The sequence below is a fragment of the Pseudophryne corroboree genome, chromosome 2 (genome assembly GCF_028390025.1).
Source record: "Pseudophryne corroboree isolate aPseCor3 chromosome 2, aPseCor3.hap2, whole genome shotgun sequence".
NCBI classification, from domain to species: Eukaryota; Metazoa; Chordata; class Amphibia; order Anura; family Myobatrachidae; genus Pseudophryne; species Pseudophryne corroboree.
In genome coordinates, this window is record NC_086445.1 from 699,937,388 (window position 1) to 699,957,317 (window position 19,930).

Consider the following 19,930-nt stretch of genomic DNA (forward strand, 5'->3'; position numbering starts at 1 on the left):
ATGCTTGTTCCACAGTCCCCAGACTACGTTTCTCCTGGACACTAGCCTGTGCCCTCCATATCAGTCCTCAGCTCATACTGCACTGTCCTGTGCTTTGTTCCTTTTGCTAAAATCCCCCTGCACTTCCTGTCCTAACCCCCTAGATGTGGCAGGGTCTGCCAGAACTGGTTTTGGGGCCCTAAAACTCCCCCACTCACTGATAAGAATTAAATGGCTTTTGGAACTTTCCAATATCTCTTGTCTCCTAACATTCCAGTATGCCACACATTGATCTATACTAGCAACAACCAGGACCCACCGAGGAGACAAGCTGACTCCGCAGCTTGTAACAATAATGGATTACTAAGATTCTGCCCCATTACACTGAAACAGTAATACATTAACAAAGACACATTTTTCCATCTCCCAAAACCCCCAAGAGGCTCAGGAATGGGGCAGGCTTCCTGTTATATACAGTGCCTTGCTAAAGTATTCACCCCCATTGACTTTTTACATATTTTGTTACATTACAACCTGTAATTTATTTATTTTATTATCTGAATTTTATGTGATGGATCTGCACAAAATAGTCTAAGTTGGTGAAGTGAAATTAGAAAAATTTATATGGAAAATAATTTTTATAAATAAAAATTTGAAAATTGGCATGTGCATATGTATTTACTCCCTTTGCTATGAAGCCCCTCAAAAGTTCTGTTGCAGCCAATTACCTTCAGAAGTCACATAATTAGTGAAATGAAGTCCACCTGTGTGCAATCTAAGTGTCACATGATCTGTCAGTATAAACACACCTTTTCTGAAAGGCCCCAGATGCTGCAACACCACTAAGCAAGAGGCATCACACCATGAAGACCAAGGAGCACTCCAAAAAAAATCAGGGACAAAGTTGTTGAGAAGTACAAGTCAGGGTTGGGTTATAAAAAATTATCCAAATCTTTGATGATCCCCCGGAGCACCATCAAATCCATCATATTCAAATTGAAAGAACATAGTACCACAACAAACCTGCCAAGAGAGGGCCCAACACCTAAACTCACAGACTGGGCCAGGAGGGCATTAATCAGAGAAGCAGAACAGAGACTAAAGGTAACCCTGAAGGAGCTGCAGAGTTCCACAACAGAGACTGGTGTATCTGCGCATGTGACCACAATAAGCCGTACACTCCATAGAGCTGGGCTTTATGGAAGAGTGGCCAGAAAAAAGCCATTACTTAGTGTTAAAAATAAGAAGGCATGTTTTGAATTTGCCAAAAGGCATGTGGACGACTCCCCAAATGTATGGAGTAAGGTGCTCTGATCAGATGAGACTAAAATTGAACTTTTTGGCCACCAAGGAAAACACTATGTCTGGCGCAAACCCAACACATCAAATCACCCCAAGAACACCATCCACATAGTGAAACATGGTGGTGGCAGCATCATGCTGTGGGGATGTTTTTCAGCAGCAGGGACTGGGAAACTGTTTCGAGTCAAGGGAAAGATGGATGGTGCTAAATACAGGGATATTCTTCAGCCAAACCTGTTTCAGTCTGCCTGTGATTTGAGACTGGGACGGAGGTTCCCCTTCCAGCAGGACAATGACCCGAAGCATACTGCTATAGCAACACTCAAGTGGTTTAAGGGGAAACATTTAAATGTGTTGGAATGGCCTAGTCAAAGCCCAGATCTCAATCCAATTAAGAATCTGTGGTCAGACTTGAAGATTGTTGTTCACAAGTGGCAACCATCCAACATGAAGGAGCTGGAGCAGTTTTGTCTTGAGGAATAGGCAAAAATCCCAGTGGCAAGATGTGGCAAGCTCATAGAGGCATATACGACTTACAGCTGTAATTGCGCAAAAGGTGCTCTACAAAGTACTGAGTTTAGGGGGGTGAATAGTTGTGCACGCTGAAGTTTTATGTTATTTTGTCCTATTTGTTGTTTCACAATAAAAAAAAAAAAATCTTCAAAGATGTAGCCATGTTCTGTGGATGAAATGATGCAAACCTTCAAACAATCCATTTTAATTCCAGGTTGTGAGGCAACAAAACATGAAAAATGCAAAAGGGGGTGAATACTTTAGCAAGGCTCTATAGTTAGTGGAAACTAGTCTAGGCTGTCTAGCACTGGACCTGCTTGAGAATTTGGAATAAGATCACTGCCTATTTTCTCAAAATTATTATTATTATTATTATTTTTTTCAGCAGCAATGTATTGTACATGGTTGTGGTAGGATTTCTGATTTTGCACTTTTACTAAGTGCTCCTCCTATGGATTTTTCCAATATAGTGTATATACGTACTGCACTGAGTAGACAAAGCTGTTATGCAGTAAATATCGAAAATTACAAGCATTAGTAGGAGTGAGCTAATCTTGTAGAAGGCAGTAGTCTGTGTGATTGTTATAGTTATGACAGGCTTTCTTGTGACAGAGATAAGTGTCATTATTTTACTATGGGACTAGATGTAAGCAGCAATACACAGACTAAGAAATAGGGAAAGGAGACTGGTAACCAACAGCACTGTTAAATGCACCAATATGTCAAACAAATGTCAAACTTCCAACTGTTTTCTTCATTGTTTGATTTCTATGGAATGCCATTTTCTTTCAGTCAATTAATTTACTATTGGGCACTCACAATATGATCCAGACGACTAATGAGACAAAATAACCACTTATTGTGCTTGCTCTTTAGTGGGGTTTATCAGCATGCATTTCAATATATAAGAGAATCACAGCACAGTTTGACCACACAGCAGATCCACTCAAGACACCCCACTAAGTAAAGACACATTCATAAACTGCTAAAGCCCTGTATCCTTTGGGTGTTGCAATTGGGTCATTCCCAGGGCCAGCTCTACCATTAGGCAGCTGCCTAGGCCGTCTGTATCTAGGGGGCACCACTGAGTCTGCCTATCACAATTTAAGGCTGTTTCTGGAAGAAACATCCTTGTTGTACCTAATGCAAATGGTGGCTGTAGAACTTATAAGTCGCACTTTCATCTGAAGGGCTGGGAAGTGGGTATTGATGGTGGTTGGGGGCAGTACACTGAAGTTTTGCCTAGTGTGCCGAGAAACCTTGCACTGGCCCTGGTCATTCCTGGGAATATATGGTCATTAGATGCATGAATCAGTGCAGAATAGTGTTTTCCTGTTTTCCATCAGTAGTGCTGTAGACACATTAAAGTGAAAATTATAGGCCCCTCTCTTGTGGCCATATGCAAATATACAGCTAAAGAAATTACTTCTGGGAAATGCTCTTTACATGGCAGATCTTTGTCAAGTAAACATAATTTTAGCCATTTTTTCTACCTGTGGAAAACTGTAAAGACTGCAGTATTAAAGAGTGATTTAATATACCCTTAGTAAAAGGTAGTCATGGCAATCCCAGGCCAAATATACATGAGGGAAGGTTTAGGCATGGTGGAATGGTCAGTAATTCCAGAAATCCTCCTGTACAAGTGGAAGGGACATATCACTCATTTGGAGAGTCTAGCTGACATGTTTGGAGCAGAACAAGTGATATGTAGAGGAAAATGTGAAGTTGCTCAATCCATTTTTAAGTAGCAAAATGTGCCAATAAATGAAGAGCAGACAGTTACTCGTGAGTAAGTTCTTCCAGTTAGACAGAAATACCTTATTAAAAACTTGTATTTAGAAAAATAATAAAAACAGATAGTTTGTTGCATAATCTACAAAGTAGATATAAAGCATTAATCACTTTCATGAGCTTCTGTTGTACAGATGGGCCTAAAGGAAAGTTCCAGTAAAAAAGAAAATAACTATATTTTTCTTAACTGCCATTCCACCTTTTTACTGCGGTCTGAGCTGCGCCATCCTATGCTAAGGATCCCAAAGCAGATTGACTTTCTCTCATTTGGATATATAGATCGATATGTAATGCCCACACATCCGGTGCCGGAACTTTAACTACATGTGGGGTTAAATAAACCTGATTTGGTTAAAATCAGAGAGGCAGACCTGCTTTACCCCACAGACACAATGACAATACAAAGATCAGGATCCAACTTCATTTTATTATTATATGTTAAAGGTGACAGTGACAGAATAAGTAATAATTAGATTTAGAGCTCTTTGTTTAAATGCACAACAGAAAACTTGGACATAAGCTGGCGTTGTCCTTATATAACACAGTCTCGTATAACCAGGAATGAGAATTAGGTAGGTAAGCTGCGGGAACAGGTAAGTAAGCTGGCGTTGTCTTTAAATAGTACAATCTCATTTAACCAGCAATAACAATAGGCAGGTGAGTTGCTGGAACAGGTATGCAAGCTGGCGTTGTCTTTACAATAGCACAGTCTCTTATAACCAGCAGTAACAGTTAGGCAGGTGAGTTGCGGGAACAGGTAAGCAAGCTGGCTTGGTCTTTCAATAGCACAGTCACGTATAACCAGCAAATAACAATTATGCAGGTGGGTTGCGGGAACAGGTAAGCAAGCTGGCGTTGTCTTTAAGATAGCACAGTCTCTTATAACCAGCAGTAACAATAGGCAGGTGAGAAGTGGGAACAGGTAAGCAAGCTGGCTTGGTCTCTTTCAATAGCACAGTCACGTATAACCAGCAAATAACAATTATGCAGGTGGGTTGCGGGAACAGGTAAGCAAGCTGGCGTTGTCTTCAAAATAGCACCATCTCTTATAAACAGCAGTAACAATAGGCAGGTGGGTTGCGGGAACAGGTATGCAAGCTGGCGTTGTCTTTAACTAGCACAGTCACGTATAACCAGCAATAATAATTATGCAGGTGGGTTGCGGGAACAGGTAAGCAAGCTTGCGTTGTCTTCCAAATAGCACCGTCTCTTATGGCTAGAGATGTGCGGCTGGCACTCTTCGTGTTTTGTGTTTTGGTTTTGGTTCTCATTCCACTTTCGTGTTTTGGCTTGGTTTTGCCAAAACCACCCTTTCGTGTTTTGGTTTTTGATCTGGATCTGGATGATTTTTGGAAAAAAAATAAAAACAGCTAAAATCACAGAATTTGGGGTAATTTTGCTCCTACGGTATTATTAACCTCAATAATGGAAATGGTCCACTCATTTTCAGTCTATTCTGAACACCTCACACCTCATAATATTGTTTTTAGGCCTAAAAGTTGCACCGAGGTGGCTGTTTGACTAAGCTAAGCGACAAAAGTGTGCGGCACAATCACCTGGCCCATATAGGGGGTTTATTTACTAAAGTCCCGATTTTGTCCGATTTTTTATTTTTTTTTCTAAGTGGCAACACGGGAATTTACTAATCACAAATCTTGGCAGTGTTGGGGCTGTTCGTAATGGTTTTCATGGCTGAGATCAGAAATACGAATGAATAGACCATCGGACAAACGCAGCTGTTTATTCATACAACACAGGAATTTACTATTCATTCGTATTTGGGTGTTTGTCTCTGAATGGACAATTGCGGTTCTATTTTTTTGCGATTCGTTAAAAAAAGCAGCAAAAAAATAGACCTGCTTTTTCCTGGTGTGTTTGGATAGTCATGGTTGTTTGTGAGAAAAGGGTCTGTTTAGGTTAAAAATGTAAAAAAAAAAATTGCGTGGGATCCCCCCTATGCGTAACCAGCCTCGGGCTCTTTGAGCCGGTCCTGGTTGTAAAAATACAGGGAAAAAATTGTGTAGGGTTACCCCATATTTAAACAACCAGCACCGGGCTCTGCATCTGTTCCTGGTGCAAAAAAATACGGGAGACAAAAGACGTAGGGGTCCCCCGTATTTTTAAACCAGCACCGGGCTTCACTAGCTAGAGAGATAATGCCACAGCCGGGGGATACTTTTATACTGGTCCCTGCAGCCGTGGCATTACCCCCCCCCAACTAGTCACCCCTGGCTAGGGTACCCTGGAGGAGTGGGGACCCCTTAAATAAAGGGGTCCCTCCCCTCCAGCCACCCAAGGACCAGGGGTGAAGCCCGCGGCAGTCCATTCCATCCGTGGGCTGTGGATGGGAGGCTGATAGCCATTGTGTAAAAATAAAGAATATTGTTTTTTTGTAGAAGAACTACAAGTCCCAGCAAGCCTCTTCCGCAAGCTGGTACTTGGAGAACCACAAGTACCAGCATGCGGGAAAATAACGGGCCCACTGGTAAAAAAAAAAAACCCAAATAAAAACACTACACAGACACCGTGACAGTACAACTTTAATTTACATACATGCACACTTACACACACATACTTACCTATGTTGACACAGAGCTCCTCGGTCCTCTTGTCCAGTAGAATCCACAGGGTACCTGTAAATAAAAAATATACTTACAAACAATCCTGTGTAGATTGATCCTCTTCTTTATCTTTGTAATCCAGGGACTTGTTGAAAATAATAAAACGAATAACCCAAACCACGCACTGAAAGAGGTCCCATGTTTACACATGGAACCCCTTTCCCTGACTGGCGGGACACCCCGTGACTCCTGTCAGTGAAGGTCCCGCCAGCCAATCAGGGAGCGCCACGTCATGGCACTCTCCTGATTGGCTGTGCGCTCCTGCACTGTCAATCAGAGGAGCACACTGGTTGCAATGTAGCGTAGCGGCGCTCCACTGTAACCAATGATGGGAAATTTGCGGTCAGCGGTTAACCGCAAAGTTAATTGGGGTCACACACAAGATATCAGACGATTATAAACAGAAGATAATTTGAGTAGGTGCCATACAAATAACGTTTCAAACAGTGGTCTACAGTGAGTACCACAGAGTTACCAGGGGACATAGTGCCCATATATAGACAGGGGACATAGTGCCCATATTTGAAATATTACTGGTTTATTATAAGATATCTCAATGAATCAAAAGAGATTTGATCTCTCTTCTCAGTGATTGAAGGTAACAAACATAGCAACAGTCGTTAGTATATAGCTGTAAACAGCATCTAAAGAGATATGTGGGAATAATGGTTTATCCTTCTGAGAAACAACCATCTGTGATTTAGGTAACATCAAAATAATAGGTTGTAGCATTAAGTGCAATAGCAACATGCTGGGCAGTGGTGATTAGAAAATACACGCTGAGGTAGAAATAACACCTGTTCTGTAACAGCTGAGTGTGTGAATCAGATTACAGCATTGTGACTAAGCAATACTGACATTTGGTTACAATACAGCCCTAACACAAGTCATTGTATCCTTTCCATAAAGTTACTGTGATATAATAACACCTGGGAACTGATACAATATTACAAAGTAGAAAACGGCAGAAGGGAATACTCGTATAAGCGCCTATTCCTGTAAATTTAAGAATAAAGTTTATACGTTCCTTTTATGTTGTATATGTGGTGAGATTCTCTTGTCCTCTGTCTCCAATATCTCAAAGCCTTTATCCGGAGTACTCAGTCCCAATAGATATATATAAAAAAAGAAAATAGAGGCAGATGTGTAGAAATGCTTCGTATTCGCCTTATATTCTATTGCTCACTCGGCTTCAAGAAAGGGAGATGGTTAGACTCCACAATGCGTACCCCAACTCACAATGGAGTACACCAAGACATGTATATCATGGTTTCTTTATAACAGGACCACAAATGACTTTCACCCCGAAATTTCTAAAGAAGAATGCGTACCCTACTCACTTATGAGGAGGGAGTTTGCCAACTCTGAAAGGTTTCTTTGGTCTGGATGAAAGTGTATGTGTGGAGACTTCTTTCTTCCCTCTATAATCAATTCTTTCCCCGAGAATTCTCAGTTCCCATGGGTATGTGGAAAGAAGGTGACAGGCAATGTGTAGAAATGTCTTATACCTGCTTATATATAGCCCACTTATATCCACAGAAAAGGATGGTGGTTATCTGTAAAGCGTACCCCAACTCACAATGGAGTACCCCAAGATGTGTATATATGGGTATCTTTTCAATGGGACCACACGTGACCTTCACCAGGGAATTTCTAAACAGGGATGCGTACCCACACTCACACGATCAGGTGGTTATGACCTCCTATCTGGGTTTCTTTATCCAGAAATTGGAGATAAATCCCCCTCCAAAAGATGGATTATATAATAACAGTTCTCCACGATCACGAAAAAAGGTTTTTTTCAACACAAAAGTCCAGAAATCATTTGTTTCTTTTAAAATGGAATGATTTTATGTATATAAAAAAATTGAATCACATAAACCCCATAGTTGGAGTAAATATTTTTACAAAGAAGTTAATATCCATAAAAACACAATTTAGAAAAACAAGGTTTCCAAAGAAAAATAAAATACTCCTACCACTAGTCACATTGGGGTAAGTCCAGACCCCCCAAAGGACAAAGTGATGTGGCAAATACCTCCTTGGTCCCCGGTGTGTAGAAGAGTTCTGTATCACGGTGCCAGGATCAGTCAACGCGTTTCGGCTCTTAATGGAGCCTTTATCAAGACATGCTGGCATTGTGATATCCCACTGTATTTAAATGGTGGGTCACCAATCATATCACATCAGGAAATGACATCATAATTATACACCGATACATAAAAATTACAATAAAATCAGAAACACATATACATTATTTTTATACCTATATTTCCAGAAAGCATCTATATCCTCTAAATTATGAAAACTAGCTGATCCAACTTGAAGTGAAAGTATCCGGTAATTAATCATAACCTCCATTTAGGATCCCAAAGTTTTAAATGGCCTAACATCGGTTAGAGGAGGATTAGGGGGGTTGGTGGATGATCTTATCTTTTATAAAGTCTGTAAACTTGTTAAAAAACGGGTGCGAACGACTGTGTGCGTTCCACCCCCGTGCGTTTCAACACCGACACTTCCGCTTCCGTTTTTACCGGAAGTGTGTGTGCGTGCATCGATAACATAACCTGGAGGGTGCGCACACGATTTTCCTTGCGTTCCACCTCTGGGTTATGCATGGTGGGAGGAAAAACCCTTGTGGGCTCCACCTTCTTGTCTCCTTTATCCCACATATCTTCCTCCGTCATTAGACGGAAGTACACATGTGTTTCACGGCAGTTACGTGAAGGACGCACATGTTATGACACGTGCGTTCCACCTGTTGTAGGGAACCCGTACCCATGCGTTCCACTGACTCATTACACTATAACCGTCATCATAACAATAAATTCTCCCCAATTACATGTATCACACAAAAACAAATATATAAACAACATTTCATTATGCAAGAAATTGTTGGCATCAGTATTGAGTAGTCAATGGAGGTATTTTCTTCCAATTCTGGATTTATCTCTTGGAAAGTTCATTTCTAAAATAAACTAAAAAGGATAAATTCAGACACTATACATTGATGTGGACATATAAATGACACCTTAAAAAACAATTCCAAATATATACTTAAAGGAACCACTTAAGCTCGAAGTCCTTGTTTAGTCCCCGTGGCTGAAGGGTTTGATATTGGTAAATATAATTCATTTCAGTTTTCGCTAATACTGTTGAAATGTTACCACCTCTTATATTTCCCTTAACCTGCCATAGGCCCATGAAACTCTCTATATGTTTTAATGAACAACCATGTATCTCTTTAAAATGCAATGACAGTGCATGTGTTTCTAGACCCTTCGCAATATTTCTCAGGTGTTCCCCCAAGCGTGTTTTTAGGGGTCGGGATGTTCTCCCAATATAGAACTTATTACATGAACATTGAATGGTATATACTATGTTCTTAGAATTGCACGTAATGAAGTCCTTAATGGGCACTTCCTTTCCATTAATATCCACCTTCTCAAATTTACTAATGCCCTTATAAGTAATATTCTTGCACGCCTGGCAATTGCCACATCTGTAAAACCCTTTTGATTTTATTCCCGTTCCTTCTGATTTTGATCGAAAAGCACTGGATACCAATTTGATTTTTAAATTTGGTGCCCGTCTGTAAATGTGTATTGGTCTCTCTGGAAGTAGGGTACCAATAACTGGATCCTTTCTCAACAAGTTCCAATGTTTTTTGACAGTTTTTTCTATTTCTCTGTAGTTACTTGTATACTCAGTAATAAACGCCCATTGGAACTTACTATCTGTGGTTTTTTTCTTTTTTGGTTCCAGAAATTGCTTTCTATCGGTATCTTTTACAATAGTAATTACTTCTTCCACACGGTTCTCATCATACCCACAACATTTAAAATTATTGCCCATGGCCCTAGCCTGTTCTACAAAAACATTTTGTTCAGTACAATTCCGTTTCAAGCGTTTTATTTGACTGTTTGGAATGGAATTAATCCAGCTCTCATGGTGACAGCTGTCTGTGGGGATATATGAACAAGAATCCGTTGGTTTGGTATAATTCATGGTGTGGATATGGCCTTCCTTGATATAAACAGTGATATCCAAAAAATTGATATTACTTTTACTAGACTCAAACGTTAATTTGATATTATAATTATTTGAGTTTAACAAAATGAAGAATTGTTCCAAAAGATCCATCTCTCCATTCCATACAAAGAAAATGTCATCTATATATCGCATATAGGACACTAGTTTCGCTCCAAATGGATTGTTATTCCATACGCTTTCAAGCTCCCACAAACCCATAAAAAGGTTTGCGTAACTTGGAGCGAACCTAGTGCCCATAGCAGTGCCCACCTTTTGGATGAAAAATTCATCCTTGAATATGAACACATTGTTGTTGAGAATAAAACGGATCCCATCAATAAGAAAATCTTGAAGATCCCTTGATAATTCTGATTTTTCCAGAAAATATTTTGATGCTTTAATACCATGATCATGATCAATAATGGTGTATAAGGAACTCACGTCGGCAGTTACCAGCGTGAGTCCCTCTGTCCAAGTTATGGATTCTAAATTGATCAAAAAATCTCTGGTATCCATCAAATGTGACTTGTTTTCCCTGACCAAAGGCTGTAAAAAGGAGTCAATAAACTCTGATAAGTTGGCAGAGATGGAATCCACCCCGGAAATAATAGGTCTTCCTGGGGGGTCCACCAGGCTATTATGAACCTTTGGTAAAAGGTATATGACAGGGACTTTTGGATCATCATTTATAATGAAGGCCGCCTCCTTTTCAGAGATAGTTCCCTTTTTAAAGTACTTATCCACCAGCAATTTTAATTTATCCTCTACCAACTTCATGGTGTCCCCCCTCATTTTTCGGTATGTATTTATATTATCTAATTGTCTATACATCTCCTTCTCATAATCGGCAGTGTTCATAACCACAATCCCCCCCCCCCTTATCTGCTGGCTTGATAATGAGATTGTCAAAGGATCTCAATTCTTTTAAGGCTCTCCTTTCCTTGAAATTTAAATTGGGGGTGATCTTTTTCTTTTTATTTGTTTCCATTTTTTCAAAATCTTCCAGAACTAGTGTGGAAAAAGTTTCCAGGAAGGGGCCCTTCACATGTTGTGGGAAAAAGATAGATTTTGGACGAAAGGATGTGTTGTGTGTTAAATCAGCACAATCCTCATCTGTAGTTTCCTTACCTGCAAAAAACTTTTTTATCGTGAGCTTACGCACAAATTTTTGTACGTCAAGGAATAAATTGAATGGTTTAACATAATTGGTGGGGGCATATTTTAAGCCTTTTCCCAATAAGCTGGTTTGTTCCCTAGTGAGAATATGGCTGCTTAAATTAAAGATCTTTACACCTACATATTCGGACTCAACCGATTCCACAGCCCTATCTATTTGAGTATTTGGTTTTCTTTTTTTGGTCCTTTTAAAACCTTTTCTTTTTACTTTATTCCTAATTTTGTTTTTTGCATTGGATTTCGCCTTTCCACCCCTTTTCCCCCGAGTTTTAATCGATATTATCTCTCTCTCCGTGGGCGGCCCCCCTGATCTAAAAAAGAGGGTGACTGTTCCCTTAAAGGTGAATAGTAATTTCTACGTGTAAAACGTCCTAGGTCATCCCTCTCACGTTCCCTATATCTCCGATTGAATCTACCCTTGTTTATTTGTGTCCTCCATTCTGGATCATCCCTTCTAGATGTCTGAGGGGTTGATCTTTCATTTAGACGAGGGTTCCTTCTATAGATAGAGTTCTGATTCGACCCGGAACCCCTGTTATCTTGATGATAGACATTGTCATTTATATATCTATATTTTTTTGGATTCCGTGTCTTATCCCTATTTCTTGTGGGGCTAGTATGATCAATAATGATAGGCCCCCTATCCTGATTTGATCTATCTTCATTTTCTTTGCTAATTGTATGTTTGTCTCTATTAAATTTCTTTAATTTTTTTTCTATAAGAGTTTTTTCAGTTCTCTTGATTCGGAATTCTATTTTACTCTCTAATTCTTTAAATTCCCTAGAGCTCGAATATGGGGCCACTAGGGATTTTTGAATACTAATTTCCTCCTCAAGTTTACTAAGGTCTTTTTTTCTCTCTTTAACAATTAACTCTATTAGTTTAAATGAGCATTCCTTTAATGTTATATCCCACTCATTTTTAAACTCCTCACTGGAGTCGGAAAATGATGCTATTTTATCTATTATCAGCCCTTTTGGTATAATTTTATTCATGAGGTATTTTTCTATTGTAACGACCTCCCACCAAATCTTATTTTCATTTTGAAGGATACCTTCTCGTTTATGCATAATACTCTCCAGGTCGTCATCAGACAACTCTACCGTGGAATCAAAATTATCATTAAACACTTTCTCAAAAATGGTTTTCCTCTCATTTCGAAATGAGAGGAAAACCATTTTTGAGAAAGTGTTTAATGATAATTTTGATTCCACGGTAGAGTTGTCTGATGACGACCTGGAGAGTATTATGCATAAACTAGAAGGTATCCTTCAAAATGAAAATAAGATTTGGTGGGAGGTCGTTACAATAGAAAAATACCTCACGAATAAAATTATACCAAAAGGGCTGATAATAGATAAAATAGCATCATTTTCCGACTCCAGTGAGGAGTTTAAAAATGAGTGGGATATAACATTAAAGGAATGCTCATTTAAACTAATGGAGTTAATTGTTAAAGAGAGAAAAAAAGACCTTAGTAAACTTGAAGAGGAAATTAGTATTCAAAAATCCCTAGTGGCCCCATATTCGAGCTCTAGGGAATTTAAAGAATTAGAGAGTAAAATAGAATTCCGAATCAAGAGAACTGAAAAAACTCTTATAGAAAAAAAATGAAAGAAATTTAATAGAGACAAACATACAATTAGCAAAGAAAATGAAGATAGATCAAATCAGGATAGGGGGCCTATCATTATTGATCATACTAGCCCCACAAGAAATAGGGATAAGACACGGAATCCAAAAAAATATAGATATATAAATGACAATGTCTATCATCAAGATAACAGGGGTTCCGGGTCGAATCAGAACTCTATCTATAGAAGGAACCCTCGTCTAAATGAAAGATCAACCCCTCAGACATCTAGAAGGGATGATCCAGAATGGAGGACACAAATAAACAAGGGTAGATTCAATCGGAGATATAGGGAACGTGAGAGGGATGACCTAGGACGTTTTACACGTAGAAATTACTATTCACCTTTAAGGGAACAGTCACCCTCTTTTTTAGATCAGGGGGGCCGCCCACGGAGAGAGAGATAATATTGATTAAAACTCGGGGGAAAAGGGGTGGAAAGGCGAAATCCAATGCAAAAAACAAAATTAGGAATAAAGTAAAAAGAAAAGGTTGTGAAAGGACCAAAAAAAGAAAACCAAATACTCAAATAGATAGGGCTGTGGAATCGGTTGAGTCCGAATATGTAGGTGTAAAGATCTTTAATTTAAGCAGCCATATTCTCACTAGGGAACAAACCAGCTTATTGGGAAAAGGCTTAAAATATGCCCCCACCAATTATGTTAAACCATTCAATTTATTCCTTGACGTACAAAAATTTGTGCGTAAACTCACGATAAAAAAGTTTTTTGCAGGTAAGGAAACTACAGATGAGGATTGTGCTGATTTAACACACAACACATCCTTTCGTCCAAAATCTATCTTTTTCCCACAACATGTGAAGGGCCCCTTCCTGGAAACTTTTTCCACACTAGTTCTGGAAGATTATGAAAAAATGGAAACAAATAAAAAGAAAAAGATCACCCCCAATTTAAATTTCAAGGAAAGGAGAGCCTTAAAAGAATTGAGATCCTTTGACAATCTCATTATAAAGCCAGCAGATAAGGGGGGGGGGGATTGTGGTTATGAACACTGCCGATTATGAGAAGGAGATGTATAGACAATTGGATAATATAAATACATACCGAAAAATGAGGGGGGACCCCATGAAGTTGGTAGAGGATAAATTAAAATTGCTGGTGGATAAGTACTTTAAAAAGGGAACTATCTCTGAAAAGGAGGCGGCCTTCATTATAAATGATGATCCAAAAGTCCCTGTCATATACCTTTTACCAAAGGTTCATAAGAGCCTGGTGGACCCCCCAGGAAGACCTATTATTTCCGGGGTGGATTCCATCTCTGCCAACTTATCAGAGTTTATTGACTCCTTTTTACAGCCTTTGGTCAGGGAAAACAAGTCACATTTGATGGATACCAGAGATTTTTTGATCAATTTAGAAACCATAACTTGGACAGAGGGACTCACGCTGGTAACTGCCGACGTGAGTTCCTTATACACCATTATTGATCATGATCATGGTATTAAAGCATCAAAATATTTTCTGGAAAAATCAGAATTATCAAGGGATCTTCAAGATTTTCTTATTGATGGGATCCGTTTTATTCTCAACAACAATGTGTTCATGTTCAAGGATGAATTTTTCATCCAAAAGGTGGGCACTGCTATGGGCACTAGGTTCGCTCCAAGTTACGCACACCTTTTTATGGGTTTGTGGGAGCTTGAAAGCGTATGGAATAACAATCCATTTGGAGCGAACCTAGTGTCCTATATGCGATATATAGATGACATTTTCTTTGTATGGAATGGAGAGATGGATCTTTTGGAACAATTCTTCATTTTGTTAAACTCAAATAATTATAATATCAAATTAACGTTTGAGTCTAGTAAAAGTAATATCAATTTTTTGTATATCACTGGTTATATCAAGGAAGGCCATATCCACACTATGAATTATACCAAACCAACGGATTCTTGTTCATATATCCCCACAGACAGCTGTCACCATGAGAGCTGGATTAATTCCATTCCAAACAGTCAAATAAAACGCTTGAAACGGAATTGTACTGAACAAAATGTTTTTGTAGAACAGGCTAGGGCCATGGGCAATAATTTTAAATGTTGTGGGTATGATGAGAACCGTGTGGAAGAAGTAATTACTATTGTAAAAGATACCGATAGAAAGCAATTTCTGGAACCAAAAAAGAAAAAAACCACAGATAGTAAGTTCCAATGGGCGTTTATTACTGAGTATACAAGTAACTACAGAGAAATAGAAAAAACTGTCAAAAAACATTGGAACTTGTTGAGAAAGGATCCAGTTATTGGTACCCTACTTCCAGAGAGACCAATACACATTTACAGACGGGCACCAAATTTAAAAACCAAATTGGTATCCAGTGCTTTTCGATCAAAATCAGAAGGAACGGGAATAAAATCAAAAGGGTTTTACAGATGTGGCAATTGCCAGGCGTGCAAGAATATTACTTATAAGGGCATTAGTAAATTTGAGAAGGTGGATATTAATGGAAAGGAAGTGCCCATTAAGGACTTCATTACGTGCAATTCTAAGAACATAGTATATACCATTCAATGTTCATGTAATAAGTTCTATATTGGGAGAACATCCCGACCCCTAAAAACACGCTTGGGGGAACACCTGAGAAATATTGCGAAGGGTCTAGAACACATGCACTGTCATTGCATTTTAAAGAGATACATGGTTGTTCATTAAAACATATAGAGAGTTTCATGGGCCTACGGCAGGTTAAGGGAAATATAAGAGGTGGTAACATTTCAACAGTATTAGCGAAAACTGAAATGAATTATATTTACCAATATCAAACCCTTCAGCCACGGGGACTAAACAAGGACTTCGAGCTTAAGTGGTTCCTTTAAGTATATATTTGGAATTGTTTTTTAAGGTGTCATTTATATGTCCACATCAATGTATAGTGTCTGAATTTATCCTTTTTAGTTTATTTTAGAAATGACCTTTCCGAGAGATAAATCCAGAATTGGAAGAAAATACCTCCATTGACTACTCAATACTGATGCCAACAATTTCTTGCATAATGAAATGTTGTTTATATATTTGTTTTTGTGTGATACATGTAATTGGGGAGAATTTATTGTTATGATGACGGTTATAGTGTAATGAGTCAGTGGAACGCATGGGTACGGGTTCCCTACAACAGGTGGAACGCACGTGTCATAACATGTGCGTCCTTCACATAACTGCCGTGAAACACATGTGTACTTCCGTCTAATGACGGAGGAAGATATGTGGGATAAAGGAGACAAGAAGGTGGAGCCCACAAGGGTTTTTCCTCCCACCATGCATAACCCAGAGGTGGAACGCAAGGGAAATCGTGTGCGCTCCCTCCGGGTTATGTTATCGATGCACGCACACACACTTCCGGTAAAAACGGAAGCGGAAGTGCCGGTGTTGAAACGCACGGGGGTGGAACGCACACAGTCGTTTGCACCCGTTTTTTAACAAGTTTACAGACTTTATAAAAGATTAGATCATCCACCAACCCCCCTAATCCTCCTCTAACCGATGTTAGGCCATTTAAAACTTTGGGATCCTAAATGGAGGTTATGATTAATTACCGGATACTTTCACTTCCGGGATTAAAATTTTTAATAGAAGTTGGATCAGCTAGTTTTCATATTTTAGAGGATATAGATGCTTTCTGGAAATATAGGTATAAAAATAATGTATATGTGTTTCTGATTTTATTGTAATTTTTATGTATCGGTGTATAATTATGATGTCATTTCCTGATGTGATATGATTGGTGACCCACCATTTAAATACAGTGGGATATCACAATGCCAGCATGTCTTGATAAAGGCTCCATTAAGAGCCGAAACGCGTTGACTGATCCTGGCACCGTGATACAGAACTCTTCTACACACCGGGGACCAAGGAGGTATTTGCCACATCACTTTGTCCTTTGGGGGGTCCGGACTTACCCCAATGTGACTAGTGGTAGGAGTATTTTATTTTTCTTTGGAAACCCCGTTTTTCTAAATTGTGTTTTTATGGATATTAACTTCTTTGTAAAAATATTTACTCCAACTATGGGGTTTATGTGATTCAATTTTTTTATATACATAAAATCATTCCATTTTAAAAGAAACAAATGATTTCTGGACTTTTGTGTTGAAAAAAACCTTTTTTCGTGATCGTGGAGAACTGTTATTATATAATCCATCTTTTAGAGGGGGATTTATCTCCAATTTCTGGATAAAGAAACCCAGATAGGAGGACATTACCACCTGATCGTGTGAGTGTGGGTACGCATCCCTGTTTAGAAATTCCCTGGTGAAGGTCACGTGTGGTCCCATTGAAAAGATACCCATATATACACATCTTGGGGTACTCCATTGTGAGTTGGGGTACGCTTTACAGATAACCACCATCCTTTTCTGTGGATATAAGTGGGCTATATATAAGCAGGTATAAGACATTTCTACACATTGCCTGTCACCTTCTTTCCACATACCCATGGGAACTGAGAATTCTCGGGGAAAGAATTGATGATAGAGGGAAGAAAGAAGTCTCCACACATACACTTTCATCCAGACCAAAGAAACCTTTCAGAGTTGGCAAACTCCCTCCTCATAAGTGAGTAGGGTACGCATTCTTCTTTAGAAATTTCGGGGTGAAAGTCATTTGTGGTCCTGTTATAAAGAAACCGTGATATACATGTCTTGGTGTACTCCATTGTGAGTTGGGGTACGCATTGTGGAGTCTAACCATCTCCCTTTCTTGAAGCCTAGTGGGCAATAGAATATAAGGCGAATACAAAGCATTTCTACACATCTGCCTCTATTTTCTCTTTTTATATATATCTATTGGGACTGAGTACTCCGGATAAAGGCTTTGAGATATTGGAGACAGAGGACAAGAGAATCTCACCACATATACAACATACAAGGAACGTATAAACTTTATTCTTAAATTTACAGGAATAGGCGCTTATACGAGTATTCCCTCCTGCCGTTTTCTACCATTGTGTTTATTTGTGGGTGTGGTGACACCCGTTAGGGAGGTTATATACGTTAAAGCAGCTTGTCTTTTTGCGCACATCACTAAAGTACTGCTTTTTTTGTTTAATATTACAAAGTAGTCTTAGCATTCAATGTGTCTATTTCTGTGAGTGGAAAGAACCATTGATTTGGCAACACTGTATTACCAGATAGTACACAGAGCAGACACTGAATTAACAAACACATGTCTGTGTGATAATAATAGCTGAGAGAAGCAAAGGATTGTCTGTTATTATAACACAAGTATAGGACTATAGGTGCCTAAACAGCTAGACAGTATAATATCAAAACACAGGGCAGTAGTAACCAATATACCCTGAGGGAATAATAATTACATCTTATAACCAGCAGTATATATAAGTTTCAACAAAGCTGCTTACAGTATTGTGAATAAGGGACACTCGATATTGTACTGCATTATGGGGGTAATTCTGAGTTGATCGAAGCAGGAATTCTGTTAGCAGTTGGGCAAAACCATGTGCACTGCAGGGGAGGCAGATATAACATGTGCAGAGAGAGTTAGATTTTGGTGTGGTGTATTCAAACTGAAATCTAAACTGCAGTGTAAAAATAAAGCAGCCAGTATTTACCCTGCACAGAAACAAAATAACCCACCCAAATCTAACTCTCTCTGCAAATGTTATATCTAACTCCCCTGCAGTGCACATGGTTTTGCCCAACTGCTAAAAAAATTCCTGCTGCGAGCAACTTGGAATTACCCCCTATATCTCTAACTCCAGGAAACTACATCTACTATACTTAACCATTGACATAAAATAATATCAGGAGAACCACCATACCTATCGCTATATATACTTTCCTCAGCATACTAATTGGTTTAGGAGGGATATCAAACAATTATAGACAGTAGATCATTTGAGAAGGCGCTACATAAATAACGATTCAAATAGTGGTCTACAGCGAGTACCACAGAGTTATCAGGGGACATAGTGCCCACATATAGAGACAGGGGATATAGTGCCCATATTCAAAATATTACTGGTTTATCATAAGATATCTCAGTGAATCAAAATAGATTTGATCTCTCTTCTCAGTGATTGAAGGTATTTGGTATATATAGATAATTGGATATCTCTGATCATACAGATCTGCCTTAGGTTTTGATACATAGCATACCTATACAGTGCATTTACATTTATACATGTTTATGGAGATTACCTATAGGCACAATAGCGCCACATATACCCAGGCTGACTGAGTCAACTTTAATATTGTATGTGCTTAATATAATTCGATACGGACATCATGATAATATGATATAATAAATAAATAAATAATTATACAAACTTATTATTGGCGGCTGACCAGTGCGCAGGGAGTCATATTTTAAATATTTTCTTCTATTCTTTCAATTGTATCTGTTTTTTAATATTTCGCAAGTTTTTAATCATTATAAATTAATTAAAAGTTATGTTTTAATGAGTTTATTTATGTGCACCACTGCAAGGCAATTCTGTTTTCTCTTTTGTTTGTACTTATAACTCCACTTTGCCTTAGGTAGCACCCTCCATTATAGAATAATTCTACTGTGATAATAATTGGCAACAAAGGGGGCTTCTATAAAAAAAGAAAAAAAAAAAAAAAATATGACTTGTGCGACCCTTTTCTCTCAAACATGCTGTCAATCATATAATCCTCCACCATTCTTTCAATGGTGACAGAATCATATGCAGTGACAGTAGACATGTCAGTAATCATTGGCAGGTCCTTCAGTCCGGACCACATGTCAGCTTTCACTCCTGACTGCCCTGCATCACCGCCACGGGATTGCTAGGAAATCTTATCCTTTTCCTTGCAGCCCCAGTGGCGGGAGAAATTGAAGGACGAGCTGTTGACGCGTCACGTTCCGCTTGAGTTGACAA